This window comes from Eurosta solidaginis, chromosome 2 (assembly GCF_040869045.1).
Source record: "Eurosta solidaginis isolate ZX-2024a chromosome 2, ASM4086904v1, whole genome shotgun sequence".
Taxonomy (NCBI): Eukaryota; Metazoa; Arthropoda; class Insecta; order Diptera; family Tephritidae; genus Eurosta; species Eurosta solidaginis.
The window spans coordinates 18,801,489-18,824,961 of NC_090320.1; the positions used below are offsets into that span (position 1 = coordinate 18,801,489).

The window sequence follows — 23,473 nt, forward strand, 5'->3', positions numbered from 1 at the left end:
AGAGAATGAGTGGTTTGGAGAATCTGGAACAGCAGGCGTTAACAATGGACAACTGTGTGCGGTGGCACAAGCAACGTGTAGAAACATCAAATTCCAGTGCGTATATATAGATGTAGCAAATCGCAGTGCTCGAAAATTTATAACAGACAATATGTAACTGAATTGTACTATTATAAATTGACTGATGATTGGAATAACTCGGCTGAGCGCCTAATTTCGAAACATTTTGAGGTAGGGCGTTTTCGAAACAGCATTTGAGATATGTGGATATTCCGCTCAGCAGTCGAAGTGATGATATCTTTGTCTTATATCATGTAGAAATAAATTGTAATACTTTTGAATAAATAAATATTTTTTATTGTATGCAATGAAAGTGTGATGCATTTAAACGAATTAAGTTGTGAGGCCAAACTTTGACCACAACTTTAAAGTTCCCTCGTATATGAATAGATCATGAGATGAATACAAAATTGCAGAATGACTACTTTAAGTCCCTGGCAAACTCCGTGTAAAACAGCTGATCCAACGAATTCTATGGAAGTCAATCTAATCGGTTATTGAAGCCATTGAATAATGCCTTAGTCATAACGATATCATAGCCAACCAATTAGGTTTTGGTTGCGCCATATCCATAATCTATAAATTTTTGCGTTGACGAATTTATTCACATTTTGGGGAATTTATTTTTCGTTTTGAAATTGTTCGTTTTGAAACTTTTCGTATTTTCTATTTTATGAAGTTATGACATTTTTTAAATTAAGGCACCAATAAGCGATGCCAATATGCATTTATCTATAATTAAATCAAAATATGATTACGGATTGGGTGTTATGAATATGGCAAATTTTCCAGGGCCTTTAAAGAGTCGATATTTTACCAAAATAGAATTTTACTTTGGCAATAGGTGTCGCTGGATGTCGCACTGGAAAGGATCTTTTGAGAACGGTCACACTCTTGTCAGTGTGTCACGTGTAAGGGATGGTTGCACCAGACGGGATGTTCTTGGCTAAGCCCTACGTCCTCGTAACATTTACAAATCTTTTGTGGCTCCTTGCTGTTCACGCCCAAGGGCGTCCCGTAGCCTGCGCTGTAGCCCCCCCCCCCCCCCCCACTACACTCTACTAGCTCCGCTGCTCATACGGCCGCTCCTACTCATAACTACAATCTCCGTAGTAGAGTGGGTAGAAATACCAAGCATCAGCCCCTGTTCCCGTCTTCTGCTCCCCCAATTTCCGACACTAGCATTCGAGTAGGTCAGGGAAACAGACTCTTAGTCCATACCACCTTTTGCACCGTTTGCCAGCACAGAATATACATATATGTTTGCGGTATCTGCCCAATGCAGCTCCTGCCTTGGACGGTGACATTTTACTAGATTTGCTGGTCTCAGCGACGGCAACCCCCCCGACGAGCTTCATCGCGCCATGCTGCCAGGTCGCATACCCAACTACACCGCGTACTCCAATGCTTATCCAGGGACGTCCAGTCCCAGTGCCACAACAGCACTTGCGCCCTGGCCTCCCTCAACTCAGGCGTAGTCACCCGTCAATTACCTCCAGAGTGACGACGTCTTGTCCGTTGCACTTCTGAATACTGCAGTTATACTGTAATGAGTTAACTGGGAAGGACACGGAGATAGTTGATTTTATGAATCGGCATAACATCCGCATTACTGTGATCCAAGAGACTAAACTATAACGTCCACAAAAAAATCGCGAGAGCGGAAATGGAGGCGGTCTCGCGTTTATCACCCACGACTCAGTGCAATATAATCTATTTGATCCCGACATCGGCCACTGGAACTTTGTACTGGAACGTCAAGACATATCTGTCCGGTCAGGCGATGTAAATTTAGAAATCATCAACATCTAAATCCCTCCCGTCACATGTTGCCTCTGTGGATACTGCCCTGACATCAGCGCACTACTCACTCGCGATAATCGCGTTATTTTAGGCGATTTCAATGCCCATCACGATCTTACTTACAGGCGGATAGCACAGGCGAGATGTTGGCGGACCAAATAGAATGAACGACGTTCTTCACGATAAAGGCATTCGTATGGGAGGAAGGTGTCACAATTCGTCAGATATATCAATCGTGAGCGCAGGACTAGTAAACTGCGCCAACTGGTAACATTGGCATCCGGCCGTCTACCCATACTCCTTTCGCTCGAGCGATCTGCCGTCTTTACCACCATTGAGAAACGCACTTTCATTAACTTTATGAAAATAAAGTGGGAAGATTACAAAATTTATACTGACAATCGTTTTGCTGCCCTTCCGATCCTGACTGATGCCCGTCAAGGGGAATGTGCTTTCCACGAGGTCATTGATTCAGCTTCGGCTCGTTTTATTCCCGCCTGAAGAATCCCGGAAAACGGGCCACATTTTCCAGCGGAGGCCGCAACTCTAGCGAGAGAACGTGACCTTATAAGACAGCACGACCCCGGTGACCTCCAAATAAGGGATATAAACCAACGCATCAGAATGCTAGTGAAGCGGGCGAAATGGGAGGAGCACTTAAAGAGTTGTAACCTCTTGGCTGGTGTAGGTACGCTACCGTCCACAGTGAAATCCCTATCGAACCCGACTAAGCACAATGACAAAATCTCCATCGCCTTGGGCGATAAAGTTCTGTCGGATACGAAAAAATCCGCTAACGCTTTTTGACGACAATACGTAATGCATTCTATGGTTGGAAAGCGAGCCAACAGACGCGCACACAAGCATAAATACATCAAAGCAGTAGGCCCAGGCGATATAGCCATGCGGGTGCTTAAAAAACTAGGCAAAGAGGGATTTAATTATCTAGCGCATGTCTTTAACCTGTCCCTGTCCACCTTCGTCATCACCGAAAAATGGAAAATGGCCATGGTGGTTCCGCTATTAAAGCCTGAGAAACCATCTAACATAGGAGACTCTTATTGTTCGATATCTCTCCTATCGCCAGTAGCCAAGACACTTGAAGCCATTCTGCTTCCCTATTTCAATGCAAATTTGCGTCTTGCAAATCATCAGCATGGCTTTCGAAAACTACATCACTACCACCGCGCTAAACGCCATTAACAAGCAAATAAATTGCGGATTAAATGAAAACCCCACCATCGGACAGTACTCGTTGCGTTAGACCTGTCAAAAGCTTTTGATACGGTCAACTACGACATTTTACAGCAAGACCTGAAAGTGTCCTCCCTTCCTCCAAGTCTTAAAAGTTGGGCTGCAAATTATCTGTCTGGTCGGCAAGCATCGATGCAATGCAGGAACATAACATTTAAACCCAGAAGAATTAAACAGGGGGTACCAAAGGGTGGTGTCCTATCCCACTTCTGTTTAACTTATACATATCGAAGCTAGCTTCACCACCAGAAGAAGTCACTTTCGTTTCCTACGTCGCACAGCGTTTCTTGTAGAACAAGCTAGCTGGACAAAATTATTTTATGAGATTTTCCGTTTCATATGCAGTCATTTATTACAACTAGGTCATTTTTTTCAGCCATATTTTCTTTTTTTTATTTTTTTCCAAAATTTTACTTCATATGCATACATTTGCTTATTTCATATACAGTAACTCATGTGAATAAGTGACATAGATCCAAAAAAATTTAAAGGACTTAAGAATATTACTTTATTGTACTTAAATTGAATGGACTACAAATCTCAATACTCTAAACAATTCTAAAAATTCGGAAAAAAAATTTAAATTTTTTATGAAAATTCGTCGAATTTTTCAAACATTTTTTAAATATAATTTAGTTTTTGTTATAGCTCGTGACAAATTTTCTTATGGGAAATTAGTTAAAATAAATTTGCGAAAGCGAAAATTGTAATAATTGTCCAAAAACGGTGTTTACTTATTTATGTGAGTGACTGTACATACATATTTTGTATTTATTTGAGTATTTATCCTGACACTACAATTTTTACAAAATTATTTTATAGTACCAGTCAGGAATGTAAAAGTAAATTACAATAATAATAATAACAATGTAAATAATTAAATTAATTATGTGAAAATTACTTATTACAAAAACTTAAAAGTAAAGTATCATACAAAGTAGAAAAGACAATAGATTTAAATTAAATAAAACCTGACCCAACAAAAAGTTATAGGGTAGGTTATCTTTTATAATTATGTTATTATTCGCTATCATCACTTTCATTCGATGAGGCACTTGTGGAATAGTCATGACCATCAGCAACACTACTGTGAAAGCTTGAAACAACTGGGGTATTTATTGACTCCTCAACATTATCGGGGGACAGTAAATTTAAGACTTCTGAAGTCGGACTTTTAAATTTTTTCTTAGGTATCTCCCTAATAACTGTTAACTAAAGGATCCGATGTTATAAGCAACATATTCATAAGATCTCTATTCGTGGATTCACGCGACTGCTTTTGTGTGTTATCATCCCTGAATAGTCTCAAATCTTTGTTACGGGCTTCCTGTGCTTCCTCAGAAAGTTGACCAATAGGTTAAATTGTTGATTTTGTAATATCAGTACTATGCACTAAGATTTTATGAACTTTAACAGGCATATTAAACCATGGATAGAGATCTATGTATAGTTTTTTAGTCTCGACCGCAAATTTTTCAAATCTTTGGATATTTATATTGTACCCTGATGCTTATGCGCGAAGGAGAGTGTCGAATCTTTTGATGAGCGTTACATCCAATCCCGTAATCTCAGCACTAGCCTCAGAATTTTCGAAAAACCTACGAGCAGTGTTGCCGTCATTGGTATTGCCGCAACCTGGTTTTGGTTTATCTACTATCAATCCAAGTATACTTTTAAATTTATTCTGGATTTCGTTGGAACGTAGCTTTACACTCTCTTTATCTGCCTCATTCCTAAGCTGCCATTTTTTTTACTTGGAAGCGATAACTTATGTGAAGCAAGCATTCAAAATATCTTATCCATGCATGGAGAGTAGACAAACCAAAACCAAGATTATCTCGGTTAGGCGTAAAGTCCCGTAACACATTATTCATATCTTTTGGAGTGGCACCACAAATATAACACTTTTGTGCGGAAGAAGTTTCAGTCAAAGCATTGCAAACTTTTCCGTCAATCATTGTTAGAAGCATATTGTGATTTACGGAAACTTCGATTTCTTCGAGCATGTACTTTATTGGCAACAACGCATTTATCTCCTCTAAAACTTTGTTCGTTTCAACGACAATAAAATCTTTTGTTTCTTTAGAAAAAATAAATTTAATTGGACGACAATACATGGTAGAAGAAGGTCGAGGATTCTGCCAAACAATGCTACCTTTTTCATCCTGTAATTGAAGAGGAACGAAAGAAAATATAAACAAAAACTCATCAGTGTCAGAACTGTATGTAAACTTTTGCTTATATGTGCTATGGCCAGAGCTTCCATCGTAACCCCACTTGCTGATTAAAGTATATGTCAAGTTTGTAGGTAATAAACTAACAAAACTTCTTGATTTGCTAAAACTAAACGCTCAACAGTTTTATCTAATACGGACTGGAATTTAATTTCCCGCACGTGTTTCATCCACATCAATTTCATTTGGATAGCATTCTGCCTTGGCTTTTCTTAGACTAAAAACTGATGGATAAACCTTATGGCCTGCTTTGATGCTCCACTTCCGAGTCGTTTTGTACCCATGAGTCGTCGATTTGCTATCTACGTAGTATGCTAAAGCTTCTACATTGCTCAAGCATCTTGCATCTGGCTCACGTGTTATCTTTTTTCCGGATATTTGAGCGGTTTCCTGTGATTTTTTTTTATGACATTTCTGTTGCCGGACATACGCGTTGATACTTCTGCCGCTTAAAGTAACTCACCAGGACTTCTAGATTGCAAGAGGTCATCCATTCGACGCCTTTTGGTTTTTTCACTGCAGCTAACAAAGTCCTTCTTTCGTCTTCTGGGGTTGGAGTAACCTGAAGAAGTGGTTGGTTGGTCTGATGGCAACTTTGAATACACCGTTATTGTAAATGTGAAGTCTGGACCCGAAAGCCACTTTTGATCCAGCTTCGACGAATATGCCGATATTTGTAAGCTTAAACTTTTTATCGAATACTCGGCTGCTTCGCTTAAATCGTACTTAAGTACAACAAAACTCAATAATTCTTTATATCTGGCTTCTTTCGAATGTTGAACCCAAATGTCAAAAAACTCCGTTCTTGGTACGGTTATAACTAAACCGCTTTGTGTTGTTGATTTTCCGAAAGGGTGAATAGTTGATGATTGTTGTGCTGCCATCTTAAGTGTCGTTGATCGTTCTGATTTGTTATCAGTTGTGCAGTATTTATATTACATTCAGGTTTTGGCGTAGATGCTACCAAATGTGGTTGGTTTGCGTATCGTTCCTGTGTGGTTATACCTGCATTAGGATTGCTTTGTATGTACCAGTTTTTATACCTTGGTGACTGGTGCGGTAGGTTGTGGCATGTTGAAGTCAGTGATCTTCGCCTTTTTGCTTTTGGTGTGCTCTTGTTGACGTTGCGCGTTTATTTTTGTGGGTTTTACGGCTACGTGTTTGTTCCCTGTACCTGGGAATTGGTTTTGGCGTTTGTAGATCAGATTTAAAGGTTCAAATATATCGTCGGAGCTGGTACGTACATACATCCTATTTTATATGTAGAGATAACTAAATCTACCAAAAAAAAAAAAATTTTAAATAGATGTGAAAAGAATTCGCAATGGTTTTTTCTTTCGACTATTAGAGAATACTTGCGACTTTAACATATGTAAAATTTAGCCCGGATGTCCGCGGATGTATGTACCTTTTTTGTTCCTAAAGTTAAAAATATAGAGAAAAAATACCTTTTCTTCTTAATAGTGGAATGTTAAATATATTGAAAATACTCTAATTGCGAAGGAATTACTATTAAAAAATTTTACTTACCTTCGAGCTTAGAATCCACCAAAAAAAATTATATAAACGTGTTTACTTAAAAGAAATATGAATCTTAATATTCAACAAGAATTTTGCAAATTAATCAATGCATTTTACGGCCACTCCTGCCTTCTTACTTCAATTACTCAATATATATAAGCAAAAATATCATAAACAACAAAAACAAAAATATATGCGAAGAAGGCAATTGGGAAAAACTTTACAACAGCTAAGGCATAACGTAGCGGAGTGCGTTTATAACCAACTCAACTATCGTAGGAGTGCAGGTTCAACTCCCACTCCCGGGAGAAAAGGCTTTGAGGAGATTTACAAGGTATAATCGAAACAGTTGTCGCCTTGTCCGTCCTGACATCAAGTTGTTTAAATTTTTCCCATATTATTAAATAAATTATAAAATTAAAAATTGCTTGAAATAAATGTTTTCATACATTTAAAGCGATACGGGCAACTCATAAAAGAAACGATTTAATATGACGTATATTGGAACGATTTTCCGTCATCCCTTGTCAAATTTGGTTTTGAGACAAACCGGTTTCGGCGTTGTGCCATCGTCAGTGTCGATTTTCGTAAAAAAATTTCGTAAAAAAATCTCAAAACCAAATTTGACAAGGGATGACGGAAAATCGTTCCAATATATGTACATCATTTATCCACCCTGTCGGAAAATCAACCAAACAAGATAAGTCATTTAATATGACCATATTAAACATTCTAATCCATTCCGCCCTAGTTTTATGAGGAACTTAGCGTCACCAGAGCCTCGGCTGCTAAAAAACAGGTTTCTGACTTCTGCGTGAGGAAGAACTACACTCGCGGGTAAAACAAATATGCGTTAAAATTAAGGGTATGAAGCTTGGTCGGGAATACCCAACATTTTTGTCTGCGTAGCTCGACAGTTCTCCGTCTCACCTCCTCTCTCACTCAAGCTACTTCTTTGTCCTCATCTCCCTCCTCTTTATGACACTCACTTCTTCCTATATTTCTCTCTCAACTTATAATCTTTAGTTTTTCCTCCTTTACCTTTTCTTTTTAACTTTAATCTTCGTCTTCCGTTTCTTCATCCTCCTACTCTCCTTAGTTTGGTTACTATTATTAATTCCTTCCCCTGTTTATTCGATCACCTTTTTCCTTTCCCTCTCATATTCCTGTGATATTGTTATTATTTTTATTGCCATATTCACTCCTGTTTCCCCTTTTTCCCCTGCCCCAATTCGTCTCTGTCGAATTTAAAGTCTCTATATTGTAACGAATATTAGCAGCACTAAGGGATACTATCATCTCTAAGCCGATGCTAAGCAGTGACTTGCATGCACATCAATAATTCAATCATTATGTCTACACATATGTACATACACGCAGCGGAGAAGCAACGCACAACCACATGCATAAATCTGAGATACTCTCGAAAGTATGCAATGGTTGTGCAAGTGTCGCTCACACATACAAACACATGCAGATATCTTATCTGAGATGCTCCCAAAAGTATGAAATTATAATTGTGTTCACACATACACGCGCATATGAGAAGCTTAAAACGTAGTAATTTTATAGCTGATGGCCAACTAGTAGATTCTGGAAATGGAAGCGCCTAGAAGATGCGAATGAGAAATCACAGAGTATAAAAAGGCAGCAACAGTGAAGGCGCGACTATCAGTTTCATTTAAGCAAGCTATTGGTTGTGAAGTGTCAGTGTTATTGTGATTTTGCATTATTAAACATTGGAGTTATTTATTCAACAGTTTAGTGATTCGAACTTAGCAGAAGGTTGCAAATAAGAGGATTTGCAGTAGATTCGTTACAATATATTATTTCGCAGGTATAGCGATTTTCGATTTTTCCCTGAAGAAGGCGCGTGACCGCTCACACTTCCAAAAATATTTCACGCGAGCGAACACAGCACGTCTTATCTCCGAAAGGACGCCTTTTCTGAGGTTTCTATTTAAAAGCACTATTTCTCATTTGTATCAAAAAGGGGAGGGGTGTAACTATTTCGCACTTATTGGCTTACACATTCTTTATTCGATCATGTATAACCAGGTCACTAGAAGCTTTTAAATAAGGTCACGCATTCGTCTTAAATAATTAACAAAAACTGTATAGTAAAATATAAATATTTATTCAAGTGCTCCATTTCATATAACATTATTCCTTTCCAAAAGCTGTTAAAGGTGTTCTTGAATTTTACGATTAAAAAAAGCATAATAGGGGAAGTGGTAAGTAAAATTTATTCAATAGTAATCAAGTACATAGAAGCCTCGCCTAACGTACAGCTCTATTAGGCGGACACTTTTCTTGGACGGGCAGTTTTTCATGCGCCAAATTTTAGGTACAATTTTAAGAGCAAATTGCCCTTCGTTAGGCGCTCATCCTCTAGGCCGGATGCGGACCGTTATTTGCTATAAAATTGGATGAAAAAACTCCACTGAGCGGATGCGAACCTATTATTGACGGACATTGAGAACTGTTTTCATAACAACTCAATCGAAGACCTGCCTTGGATGGACGCAAACTCCTCGTAAGCGGTCAAAGTGTGATCATATATGTGGTTACATACATATTGTAACGAATTTACTTCAAATCCTCTTATTTGCGCTTTTGCTAGGTTCGTATCGCTAAACTGTTGAATAAATAACTCCAATATTGAATAATGGAAAAATGGCTTTTATTAAAATACTTCACAATAACACTCAAACTGTGCAACGAATAGCTTAATAACCAAACTGATAGCTTAAATGAAAATGACTGTTCAATATAATACTGCTATTGCTCGCTAGATAACGTCTTAGTCGTAACTGCTTGACAACTCAAATTAAACTGATCTCCAGCGCCTCTACATGTGCGGCCTTTTATACTCTCTGGTTTCCTCGTTCGCATCTTCTAGAATCTACTAGCATTGTCCATGAGCTCTCAAACTTCTCAGCTATAACTAAAATTGCACAATTTTATACATCTTCTAGGCGCTTCCAGAATCTACTAGTCCAGTAGCTCTCAAACTTCTCAGCTGTAACTACAATTGCACAATTTTATAGTTTTTCTCATTGCATACTTATAGGAGTATCTCAGATATATGCATGTGTTAGTGCATTGACTCTCCTCTGCTCGTATACGTACATGCTACATATATGTAGACGCAGTTATTGTTTCGTTTATGTAGATACATAATGATTGAATTATTGATGTGCATTCACGTCACTGCTTAGCATCGGCTTAGAGACGGCAGCACTCCTTAGTTTTGCTAATATTCGTAACACTGCCCTCCACCTAAGTCGGATCGTCCCGATTATACAAATCTCTCGATTTAACCGCTGCTAGCATCGTCAAATATACCACTCTTCTACTCCGTGGTTTCTCAATGCTTTGTATGCGGTAGATGTTATCACTGATCTTCTTCACAACCTTGTACGGGCCTTCCCAACTGCACCGAAATTTGGATGGAACACCTTTGAGGACACTCGAAACAAAAGGTGGTGCAGTCACAGAGGACGCCCGTTGATGGCGCTCTGTTGCTGTTGGCGCTGGCGTTACACTGGCGATTAATATTTCGTCGCTGAGCATGCGCGATGATAATGAATATGCGGCCACTGGGGCGCCGGTTGACGACGCGTTGATACTGGCATCGCGGTTAGTATTTACCCCCTGAGGAAACTTGAAATGAGAGGGCATGCAGTCACTGAAGACGCTCGTTGGCGACGCGTTAACGCTGGCGTCGTTGTTTAGTAGATAGTCACTGAGGACGCGCTTGTTGACGGGGATGGCGTTGTGGCGCCTTACGGGTCACCTCGCGGTCGACTGTGATGAGTCGGCGGAGCGCAGCGTTAAGTGAGAGGAGAAAACCCGCACACTCACGTACGGCTCAGTCTGCGTCTACGTCGGGTGGTGATGTCTCGCACTGGTGAACACCCCTAACTACGAGCATCACTTTCCGTCCGTAGATCCGAACAGTAGTCACAGTGCCGGGCTATATCGTTTGTTGGCGTCGATGACTCTGTAGTTGGCACGGTGGGCTGCGTCGGCGTCGAAGGTTCTGTAATTGGCCCAATTGATGGCGTCGTCGTCGATAGCTCTGTTGCTGGCGCGGTTGACGGACTGTGTCGACGTCGACGTTGCTTTTACTGCTGTGTTCACTCGCGTTTAATATAACGACTCACGGTTTGGCGGCAGTGCGCAACCTAAAGCTTGGCTGGGCTCAGTTCGCGTCTAACCTGAGGAGTGATGTCTCGCACTGTTGAACACCCCTAACTACGAGCTATCACTTTTCAGCTTAGAACTGGTCACTACCACTGCTCCGTGCTGGTTTGCTCGCCGACGTGTTTCGACCGTGTTGTTAAGATCGGTCGTGTGTGGGTAGAAGCTGTAGTTGTTGTCGTCGCATGGTTTGGGTATATTGTTGTTTGATGTTGCGGTTGAAGTTGGTATGGCCTAGTCTATTGCGAGTTGTATTCGTGTGTGTGCCTTGCTGTAGGCATGATATGTTTATTGTGTGATCGTGTTGCTGGTTTCGTCAGCCTCATGTTGCGGTGCTAGTGTCGCATGTTGCTGGCTTCGCTCAGCCGTATGTTGTGTGTTGCTAAAGTTGTGTGGGCCAAATTTGTCGACAATATTTGGTCCTCACAATATGCAGATATTGTCTCCTTCCGCAATTCATCCACTTTTTTGTTATCATCTTTTCTTACATGACGCCGGCTCTATAACGTTTTTAATCCTTGTCCCAAATTCTTCCAAGTGCTTATTTGCTCTCTAATACACTTCTAGTTCTTGTGCTATGCCGACACCTCTCTTACTTAAGCGGACTCCTCTCTTGGATGGATAACAAATGGCCAAATGTGAATGTCCATCCAAGAGAGGTTTCACTGTAATAATAATCAAAACTTAAAAGAGGTGTTTTAATTTTTTATATCATTTGAATTGATTCAATGCAATCGATTTTGTTGAGCCAGCGTTTAAAATATCTCAACAATGAGAACTTGTGCAACAATGTATATTAAAAATTCACAAATCCACAAAAACACAAATATTTAATATTAGAGAAAAATTGTAAGGTTTACAAACGGCGATGGTTACTAGGACATGTTTCTGAATTTCACTTTTTCATCAGCTAGCTTTTCGGGAGCTGAGCATTGAACTCGAATCTCCAACATTCATACCAGTGCAAAGGCAGATGCCTTTAGCTACTCAGCCATATGAATGTCCCGTTGCTCGCTTTACAATTGGTCTCTAAGAATTGCCCTTTTGTTTCTATTCCTTTTAATACTCAGAGTGCTTTGCACACAGTAGTATATTAACTTTGATTGGGTAACGGTTGGTAGTACAGTTATAAAGGAATCGAGATAGATATAGACTTCCATATATAAAAATCATCAGTATCGAAAAAAAAATTTGATTGAGCCATGTCCGTCCGTCCGTGTGTCTGTCCGTCCGTCCGTCTGTCCGTTAACACGATAACTTGAGTAAATATTGAGATATCTTCACCAAATCTGGTACACCAGCTTATCTGAACCCAGGATAGATTGGTATTGAAAATGAGCGAAATCAGATGATAACCACGCCTACTTTTTATATATATAGCATTTTGGAAAACACAAAAAAACTTTTTATTTATTAAATAATACACCTAGAAAGTTGAAATTTGACGTGTGGACTGATACTGAGACTCTTGATAAAAATGTAAAAAAATTTTTTAAATGGGCGTGACACCGCCCACTTGTGATAAAGTCAATTTTACAAATATAATTAATCATAAATCAAATATCGTTAAACCTATCGTAACAAAATGCGGCAGAGAGGTTGCCTTTACTATAAGGAATGATTTGAAGAAAAATTACCGAAATCGGTTAAAGACCACGCCCACTTTTATATAAGAGATTTTTAAAGGGGTCGTGGACGAATCAAAAAATAAGCTATATCTTTGCAAAAAAGAGCTTTATTTCAATGGTATTTCATTTCCCAAGTGTATTTATAACAATAAATAAGAAAAACTTCAAATTTAGAAAAAAGGGGCGTAGCACCGCTCCTTTTATGACTAAGCCATTTTCAATGTTTCGGGAGCCATAACACGAAGAAAAATTACCGGATCGCATTAAAATTTGGTACAAAAATGTTCACTATAGCAGGAAATATTTCTAGAAAAAATGGACGTGATCGGTTAAAGACCACTCCCACTTTTATATAAAAGATTTTTAAAAGGGTCTTAGACGAAAATAATGAGCTATATCTTAGCGAAAAAGAGCTTTGTATCAATAGAATTTTACTTTCTAAATTGAATTATAACATTAATTTGGAAAACAACAAAATTTTGGAAAATGGGTGTGGCACCGCCCCTTTTACCACTAAGCAATTTTCTATGTTTCGGGAGCCATAACTCGAAGAAAGATTAACGGATCGCAATAAAATTTGGTACACAAATTTTCCCTATAGCAGAAAATATTTCTAGTAAAAATGGACGGGATCGGTTAAAGACCACGGCAATTTAGATATAAAACAAGTTTAAAAGGTTCGTAGATTAGAATAATAAGCTACAGCAAAAATAGTTTTGAATCAATAATATTTCACTTATCAAGTTTTATTGTAAAAGGAAATGGGAAGACATTTTTTTTAAATGGGCGGTGCCACGTGTTATATAGAAAAGTAATTTATCTGAAATGAAATGTACAATTGAAGCTCACGCTGAATATATAATGTTCGGTTACACCCGAACTTAGACACCTTTACTCAGGGCCTTAGAGGGAAAATCCGGGCCCGGGACTAAACAATTTACGGGCCCCCTATAAAAAATCCACTAATACATTTGATGAAGTTGACTTAATGACGTCTCTTTCATTAATCATTACTGATGGACTACATCAAAAAAAATTTTTGCCACATCAACTAAATGATTTTTGGACTAAGGCTGAAAATAAAATTAACACAGAATATTTACTATTTACACTGTTTTATTGTAACGTAGAAATAAAATTCTCTTTTAACAGCCACATACGGCTTCAAATAATCTTTTCTAAGTAGTTATTTGGTAGCATTTTAATACATTTCTGATAAATTTAATGACGATTATAAATTTTAATTATCCAATATCCAAGTTTCGGATATCAAAGAGTGGCTTTTTCGCTGCAAAATTATTTATAATAATATCAAAATTTAACTTACTTACTTAATTGGCGCTTAAACGTCTAAACGGTTATGGCCGTCCAACAAGGCGCGCCAGTCGCTCCTTCTCTCTGCCAACCGGCGCCAATTGGTCACACCAAGGGAGATTAAATCGTTTTCCACCTGGTCCTTCCAACGGAGTGGGGGCCGCCCTCTACCTCTGCTTCCATACGCGGGTTCCGATAGAAACGCTTGGAGCCGTGTGTAGAAGTCCACGAAAGTGGGGAAAGCTTCTGACCGCCATTCACCTGGGAATGGCCAGAGCGATTATTTTGCATTCGGTTCAAGCAGATCACTACTGCCGGTCGCTTGCGGCCAACTATCCTCTGCGTAGTATCCAAAGCTAGCTAATGTGAGAAGGTGACAACCTGGCTAGGCCACTCGGACATAATCGGTTTAAGGGCTAGCGGGGGGAGATCTCATCGGCAGCGTCTGTACATCTCTAGGTGCGGCTGCAAGCGGGCGTCTGTCTTGGAGCAAGCGGCTCGCTATATAAACATGCCAAGTAATATTTTCACCCCCGCTGAGCGGGTTGTGCGCTGGGCTTGCGACCCGCCACGTAAAACCATACTCCAATGAAATATAACAACAAGCCTCGGATAAATACACTCTCTATCAAAATTTAACAGTCTTGCAAAAATTTAACAGTCTTGCAAGTCCTGAAACTCGCTCTTGAGATGAACACGATCTATGAAAGTTTTTGATTCTTGAAAGGAAGCTGAAGGAACCTTCTCCACTAGCAACAGTGACAGGTATAGTGCAAAAGATACGTAACGCAACACAAATGTTGGGGAAAATTGTATACAGATTTTGAACATAGATGGCATTTAGCAATTCCAATGGTGACAGGCTTTTATCAAAATTTGCTTCGTATATGTGCTTCAAGTGAACTATTTCTCATTCTAAGCTTTGAGAAATGTTCGATCTTGTTATTTTTCGACAAATTTTGCTGCGCTCGCCCGAACCGTAGTTTCATCCATGTCTTCCAATTGCCACAAAAAGGAAAACGTCTCGCTCAAATTTCTCAAAGCTGCAAATCGTTCAGTAATGCCAGTGACTACCGAATCAACGATCACCAGAAATGTATTGTTTTTAAAATCAGACTCTGTATCATCCATAATCATCTCATTTAAATTATCTTCAGAACGTCTTTTTCGAATATCCGCAAACTTTGGCGAGATGTTCAATTGAGCAGCAACTGTTTTGCATTCGATTAAAATTGTTTCAGATTGGTTCCTGGTCAACTTCAAATCAGCTAATAAGGCATTTAGATGTCGGACCTCAACATCTATGGTGGCGTCTCTAGCTTGGAGGACCACGTTTCTTTCATTAATAGTAGTCAGTATTTTGAACCAAATTGAGGACAGCAAGTTACATTCGAACTTGTTGGTGTACTTGAGAATGCCGGTAATATCTCCGTATGCTTGCACAGTCAAATTTGGCTTTTGTCTGAAAGACTATGAAGAGAGCTCGGTACATTTTTCTTGAGGATGTCCCATAGTTGGGGACTGCTGTTGAAAATAGTGAAACATTTTTGTACAACTCCGAAGAAAGTAATTGCAGCCGTACAATAGTCTGCAGCATCACCACCACATAAATTGAGACTGCGGGTTGCACAAGGCGAGTAATCAGCATTCGAGTTTTTGTCGAGAATGTGACGTAGTGCTCCGTTGTAAGCTTCTTTCATATTGGCGCCGTTATCATACCCTTGTGTCATGCAAGTTCACCTAACAAAAATTTATTTAATTTTTGTAGGGCTACAACACAAGGACTCTCAATAAGAAAACTGTGGCGATAATTAAACGATATGTTCAGCACAAGTCTGATATAAACCTTAAATAAATTAGACAGTAATCTAAGATATTTTTTTTTGACCTTGCAAAAGTTGAATCTCTAACCGTATATTGATCAAAAGTTCGTACTCTTTAATGTTTTGGTAGGGATAAAGACACTTTCCTAAGGTTTTGGAGACTGTTGTTGGTGATGATAGTAAATTGGAGCATATATTTATATATGCTACGCTCCCTACCTACCCATTTAAGATCGTAGTTTATCTATCTGGTGTGCTATTTGGTGAAACCACTTCAGTCCTTCTGGCGGTCGCCGTGGTATAGTGGTAGCGTGCGCGCCTCCCATACCTGAAGTCGTGAATTCCATCACTGGAAAAAATAACATGACTCTACTTCAGAAACACTCCAAGTGTATTTCGGCCATGAAAAGCTTTTGGCGAAAAAGTGATTGGGTAAGCTTATTCTGCCAACTCTTGTAAAATTTAAAAAGAAGCACGAAGCAAATTGGTAGAGAAGTCGGTCTTAATTTCCCTCGGAGATGCAACGCGCCTTCTCTTCTTACTTTTAACCTTTTTTCGTATCTTTCGCCCTCCTTCTACAAGGAACTTGTGCTCGCCAGAGAGTAGACTGCTAATTATGACAAATTCTTGTAACAGGATGCTTCCCGACTAGATGAGGCTGACAATTGTATTGAGAAGTTGTGAAACGATAGAACCATGTATGTTATATTCATTAATCTCTTGAATTTCATTCTATTATCCTCAGAGTTGCCGAAGAAAGAATGTTCAGGTACCCTTCAGGACTCCCACTGAGCAAAGCGTCTTGAAACGCAAGCGATCAGCAATGAAAGAGATCTAGCTTAGAATTGGTCACAACAGTCTCGCTTTCTGCATCACCATACCGCAAGTAGCCAGCGAAATTTCGACTTTCATGCTACTCCATCTTCAATTTGATTTATAGCATCTTTCTCTTTTGGCCAGGGAGCGACGCCAGTCACACGTGCTCTATCAATCTAAACATTGTTGAATTCAAACTGGGTAAATATTGAACACCTTCACAGTGAGATCCCTAGATTGATCGGTCAACATGCGGATGCTATTGAGTTCTAAACATAACACCAAGTGTTAATATACTACGCAATCAACGCTAGAGAAGGTATTGTGAAAGCAATTAAAACGATTCTAACCAGAGCAATCCGGACTCTAGCTAATGCTTTTAATGTCTAATGAGGTTCTGCTGACTAAAACTAAAAAAATTATTCGTTTGGTAGAAGTCGGTGTACTAATATTAATGGTAACTTCTACCGGTTACAAGTACTTCTCAATGAGATCGTTATGCTTAGCATAACTCTGATAAATTTTACCCTATTGCATAGTGCTGCCTAAGCAAAAAGTCTTGCAACTACTAGCAGGTTGAGGGTAAATTCAAAGGAGTCAGATGCCCTTTCTCTTATATTCACACAAAGCACAGAAAACTGCCCAGTTGAAATAAATTGTATGCACACAGGACGAATGCATGCTAAATGCATGAAAAAGTACGTAAGGTTCATATCTGTTGAATTTACTTATACAAAAAGTCTGAGCGCTCTCCTAGTCAAAAAGTATGAACAATTCATTGCTACCCGAGTGAAAAAAGTTGCGTGCTTGTATGAAATATGCATGCTGTATCAATGATAGGTTTGTAAAAATCCACTTTTCTGAATTTTTCTTCATTGTCTTTAAAAATTTATTTGTATTTACAAAATGTACATACATGCATAGGTACTTGAAGAAAAAATTTTTTTTCGTAAAGATCTGCTAAACTGGTTAGAGATTGGGCAACTTGGATCAATAAACTTGAAATATACCGAGTAGTAATTACATTCGCCCACCGTTTGGCTCAGAATGATTTACGCCGTTGAACTGTTGTGAAGCCAATTTTCAGAATGGTGGGTCCATAGTTGGGGTTCATATAATCCAAGTTAATGGCTTCGTGTTGGCCCATCTTCCATCACATCAATGTTATTGTTATTGTTATTATATATGTACAATAAATTCCTGTTGCAATGCTTTAAAGAGATTTTGTATGCATACGGCATTAATACAACCCCATGCATACAGAAATGGCATAATAGAGTATGCATGATCACTGAGAAACTACAGGCGTTAAAAACAAATAAACGTGTATTGATACTGGCACGCATACATACATAGGGTCCAATTCACGCCTCAACTCTCGATGTTTTATGCATACATTTACAACTGGATGGTGAGTACCCTAACCAAGTTGATTCCCAAAGCTAAAAAGCTTATTATAACTTAAAGCCAAATAAAGGAGACATTTTATAATTGCTTGCAAATCGATTAATATTTATTAAAAAAAAGTACTCATGTGTTCACATATTTGTAATTAAAATTTCCGTGGTCACATATCCTATTGAGTTCCCCTGATTTAGAAGGTATCGATTGCTGTCACTCTACCGACTTTGTTTACAGGTTCGCCTACAGGCTGATAAGTTGCAGAAACGATTCGAATTGCCAGCACAGCCACAATATTGATAACAAACGCAACGGCGTCCATCGAAACCCCACCTTACGCTAGCTTGGCAGCCTGTACCGCTATTACCCCTAATAATGGGGCTTTGGCAATTAGGACGTCCTGGAAAAAGATATTAAAGAAATGTATAACGACTGAGCTTGTGCCTACTCCAGGAGGCATACAACCACGAATAAGAAGAACCCGACGATCTTCTTGTTGAAGGAGTTAAAAAATTTAGCTGAAGTAGTTTGTGAGTTGATATTCAGTTGTAGAAGCTTGGGCTATTTAATAACACTGGATCACAAATTCCAATTTTTTTTTTTGCACCAGAGACGTCATTATGAAATTCCTATGTAAAATCACCCCCTGATTCCGAAAATCAAGGTTATTTTTAATTCTATGGTAACGTTTTTGAGATATTTAAGAATAAGCGTTTTTTCCAAAAAAAAAAAAATTGGGTCCACTTAATCATATATATCTCAAGAACGAATTGAGCAATTCCAAAACGGGTTAAAGCTTTTAAAAGGTAATAAAATTTGCTATAAACTCTGCATGCAATACTTTTTGCTAGGCCCTGCAAATTCAAAGATAACGAACAATCATTACGGATTTTTAAAATTTTTTTGTAAAAATATAAAAAAATTTGTAATTTGCGAGGAAGGATCTCGAAAACTTTTTATTTTTTTGCAGATCCTTTTTTCTCTCTCTAAGCTCTGCTTTATTACGAACAAAAAAATAAGCGTTCATTCAACAAAATCGATGAACTAATACAAAAGTTATAAGCATTCAAATAAATATATCCATTTAATATATGTTAGTATTCGTATATAAGTTAGTTAGCAGGTAGATTTTCGAAAGTTTATTAGATACAAAAAAATGTTAGTGTCATTTTCTCAAACCCAAGTACATTTAAGGCAGGTAGCGTTTTCTTTGTAGAACTAGGGAACCTTTTTATCTAGGTAGGCTTAAATTTTTACTTGATCTAAGTATAAATAATAGTACATGCGCCTTCTTCCTTCATAATATCTGCAAGGCTCGCCGGATACTGTTCAGTTTATAATAGCAGGATATAACCCGTTATTTACTTCAAAATATAATATGAATAAAAGGGCGCGAGAGTTTTAGTGTACAAATGATCCAGATGTGTTCTGTTTCATCTAAATGTAAGGCACGATAACCTCCGAAGAGATCTAAGGCCGAGCTTCTCTTCCAATTTGCGTCGTGCTCCTCTTGATTTTCCCTACAAATTGGCCGGACGGGACCTACATGTTTTATGCCGACTCCGAACGGCATCTGCAAGGCAGATGAGTTTTCACTGAGAGTTTGTTTCATCTGCGGTGAATTTATCGTTAAAAGGATTCGACGTGTGTTTTCAAATCCTTTGAAAGTTACATACTATAAGTATTTTGGAATTAAGCCTAAAAACCATGGACACCGTATACTGTGTGCACCACATGTCGAGTCGAATTGATTTTTTCGGAAACCGGAACAAAAAGGTGCGTTGTAAAAATTAGGAATTTGCTCCCTTTTAATGCATAGCTGATTAATTTCTGAAACTATCTATTTAGCGAAATATGAAATTTATTACACCAATGAAGTGGCGGGAACCAACTTGCCATTCAACGTACTGCATATTTGTAGTACAAAAGTACTTGGGGTTGGAAAGTCAAGAAAAGTAATCTATGCGAGCGTATCTACAGTGTCAATACCAGAACTAAATTCAACGGAAGCTACATTGCCAGAATCAAATTTGCCTTTAGTTCCGGTTCCAGTTTCATTGGCAACAGCAGTATCTGATTACGCGGCATCATGTTGTACTGGATTTCAAACGTAAAACGAAAGAAACTCTTTGTCACAAAAACAACTCAGTGATTGGATAAGGGATTTGGAATTGTCCAAGAAAAAGGTGAAACTACACGCCTCACGTATGCAAGAATTTAAATTTGTTTCATCCGATGTTAAGGTAACATATTATAGAACTCGTCACGAACAATTTTCTAAGTACTATATGAAGGAGGACAGTGTTTGTTACTGCAAAGGCATTGACAATAGACGGCAATAAATTAAGTTTAAAGGCCGTATTATTGCATATTGGGAACCAAAAGCCATCTATCCTGATCGCGCATGCAGTAGATATGAAGAAAACGTATGAGATAATGCAAAAATTGCTCAAATTAATGAAATACGAAGAACATGATTGGAAAATATGTGCCTATCTTAAAGTCATTGGAATGTTATGTGGTCTGTAAAGTGGATACACAAAATACTGTTGCTTTCTATGCAAATGGGATGGCCGAGCTCGTCAAGACCACTACTGTAGTGTAAGCAGCCAACAATTCAATTTAATCCAAAATATTTAAATCAGTCTAATATTCTAACCTGCTACAAAAATAGTCTAAATGTTCATCAACACATAAAAATGCATTTGAGAATTAATGCTGACACAGCCATTAATAAACAGACGTGTACAACACACAACCAAACGAACTTGAATCCCAGCAATTTGCATTCCTGCAACTTGCAAGGTTAGCTTTTCCCATAAATTTGCAGCTCATATATGTAAAAAAAAATAAATGTAAGGCGCGATAACCTCCGAAGAGATCTAAGGCCGAGCTTCTCTTCCAATTTGCGTCGTGCTCCTCTTGATTTTCCCTACAAATTGGCCGAACGGGACCTACATGTTTTATGCCGACTCCGAACGGCATCTGCAAGGCAGATGAGTTTTCACTGAGAGCTTTTCATGGCAGAAATACACCGGGAGCGCTTGCCAGTCACTGCCGAGGGGCGACCCCGCTTAGAAAAATTTTCTTTTAATTGAAAAACCTTATTTCTAAAATTTTGATGTTGCTTTACCCGGGAGTTGAACCCAGGGCATACGGTGTGATAGGCGGAGCACGCTACCATCACACCACGGTGGCCGCCAGCTCATATATGTAGGTACATATTTTGTGCCGAGTAGTATGTAGGTATGTAAGTATGTATGTTTAAGGTAGTTATGTATGTAAGTATGTAAGCTTAAATGTAAATAGATATGTAAGAATATATTTAGAATAATCTAATATAAATAGGCTGAATTATTTGAATAAATACGATTCGACATTCATAATTCAAGCAGTGAAGTCTTCTTTGTTTTAATAGCGTTAGGGACCTTTCTACATGGCGATCCTGCCTATGATGCTACTGGCTGATTTTTCAGCCTAATGTCATAGCCGGCAGGATTTTTCTGGCTGATTACAGCCTAAGCCTTGTAAAAAGAAGAGAAAAAAAAGAGAAGGTGTTAAAGTCGGGCACCAATAATAAAAATTGACGCAATTACTTCAACGGAAAATACACGAAGATTAGCATATTGTGGCAATTACTTCAACGGAAAATACATTAAAATTGGAACGATATTAGCATATCCCCAGAGCAAGAATGACACTGATCTCGTGAAGCGTACCACATTTTCAATGGTGATAAACAAGAGGAGCATGATAATTATAAGTATAATAAATACACTAGCTTAAGTATGAAGTCATTTCTTTAACCATTATTTAAAAAAAAAAACAAAATATTCGGGCAACCTAGCGGCTGCCTATTGACAAGCAAAAATTATATTTTTGCGGGTTCGAATCGAGCTCAAGGCCTAACAATAATTTTTTATCATTATTATTGTTATGATAAATTTTTTCTTAATTGAAAAAATTTTTAAATTAGAATAGAAGAAAGAAAAAATTTTAGACAACTGCCAAAGCTCGTTGTATAGATCCATTTCGGGAACTGCTAAATTCCTTCATCGGCAACGTTTAGGCGCCGCTGCTATAACCATTCAGCCACCACAGCGGTTTTTTGTTTGTCTTCATTAATCCTACTTCTATTCTGGTTCGTGCCAATTGATATTCACACCACTGCGACATCTGTTGCAGAATAGCTGTGAAAATTGGACTTGTTTGTTGGCAATGCTGCCAAAGTGTCATATTTTATTGACACTTGTTTTTCCCCGTGCTCTGGGATGTATTAACAATTTTTGTTGTTATATCGGCCTACTGATTTTAAGATCGCGGGTTCGAATCGAGCTCAAGGCCTAACAATAATTTTTTATCATTATTATTGTTATGATAAATTTTTTCTTAATTGAAAAAATTTTAATGAAGACAAACAAAAAACCGCTGTGGTGGCTGAATGGTTATAGCAGCGGCGCCTAAACGTTGCCGATGAAGGAATTTAGCAGTTCCCGAAATGGATCTATACAACGAGCTTTGGCAGTTGTCTAAAATTTTTTCTTTCTTCTATTCTAATTTAAAAATTTTTTCAATTAAGAAAAAATTTATCATAACAATAATAATGATAAAAAATTATTGTTAGGCCTTGAGCTCGATTCGAACCCGCGATCTTAAAATCAGTAGGCCGATATAACAACAAAAATTGTTAATACATCCCAGAGCACGGGGAAAAACAAATGTCAATAAAATATGACACTTTGGCAGCATTGCCAACAAACAAGTCCAATTTTCACAGCTATTCTGCAACAGATGTCGCAGTGGTGTGAATATCAATTGGCACGAACCAGAATAGAAGTAGGATTAATGAAGACAAACAAAAAACCGCTGTGGTGGCTGAATGGTTATAGCAGCGGCGCCTAAACGTTGCCGATGAAGGAATTTAGCAGTTCCCGAAATGGATCTATACAACGAGCTTTGGCAGTTGTCTAAAATTTTTTCTTTCTTCTATTCTAATTTAAAAATTTTTTCAATTAAGAAAAAATTTATCATAACTATAATAATGATAAAAAATTATTGTTAGGCCTTGAGCTCGATTCGAACCCGCGATCTTAAAATCAGTAGGCCGATATAACAACAAAAATTATATTTTTGCTGTAAAAAAAATTTGTTTACTGCTTATTGAATTATGTTCCCAGAAGAGGACATACAAAATCAAAGTCAGTTTGACCAAATTTTTTATAAACTAGCTAGACAAAATTTAAATTTCCTAGAAAATGAAAAGAAAACCAAGGCCCCAAGCCAATAACAATTGAAGAGTATAGAAAGAGGAACAAAATTCAAAAAATTGAGGAACCTAAAGTTCCAAAGCCGGTCAAATTAAAAAGAAAAAGAGGAGGACAACAATTTGGCATACGAAAATCTATAGCCAAGA

At 38.2% G+C, this 23,473-nt stretch overlaps 1 pseudogene; it reads left to right on the forward strand.

Annotated features, from left to right (window-relative positions):
* Positions 1-21,694: 21,694 nt before the first annotated feature.
* Positions 21,695-21,788, forward strand: LOC137242976 (U6 spliceosomal RNA; annotated as a pseudogene).
* The last annotated feature ends 1,685 nt before the right edge of the window (positions 21,789-23,473 follow it).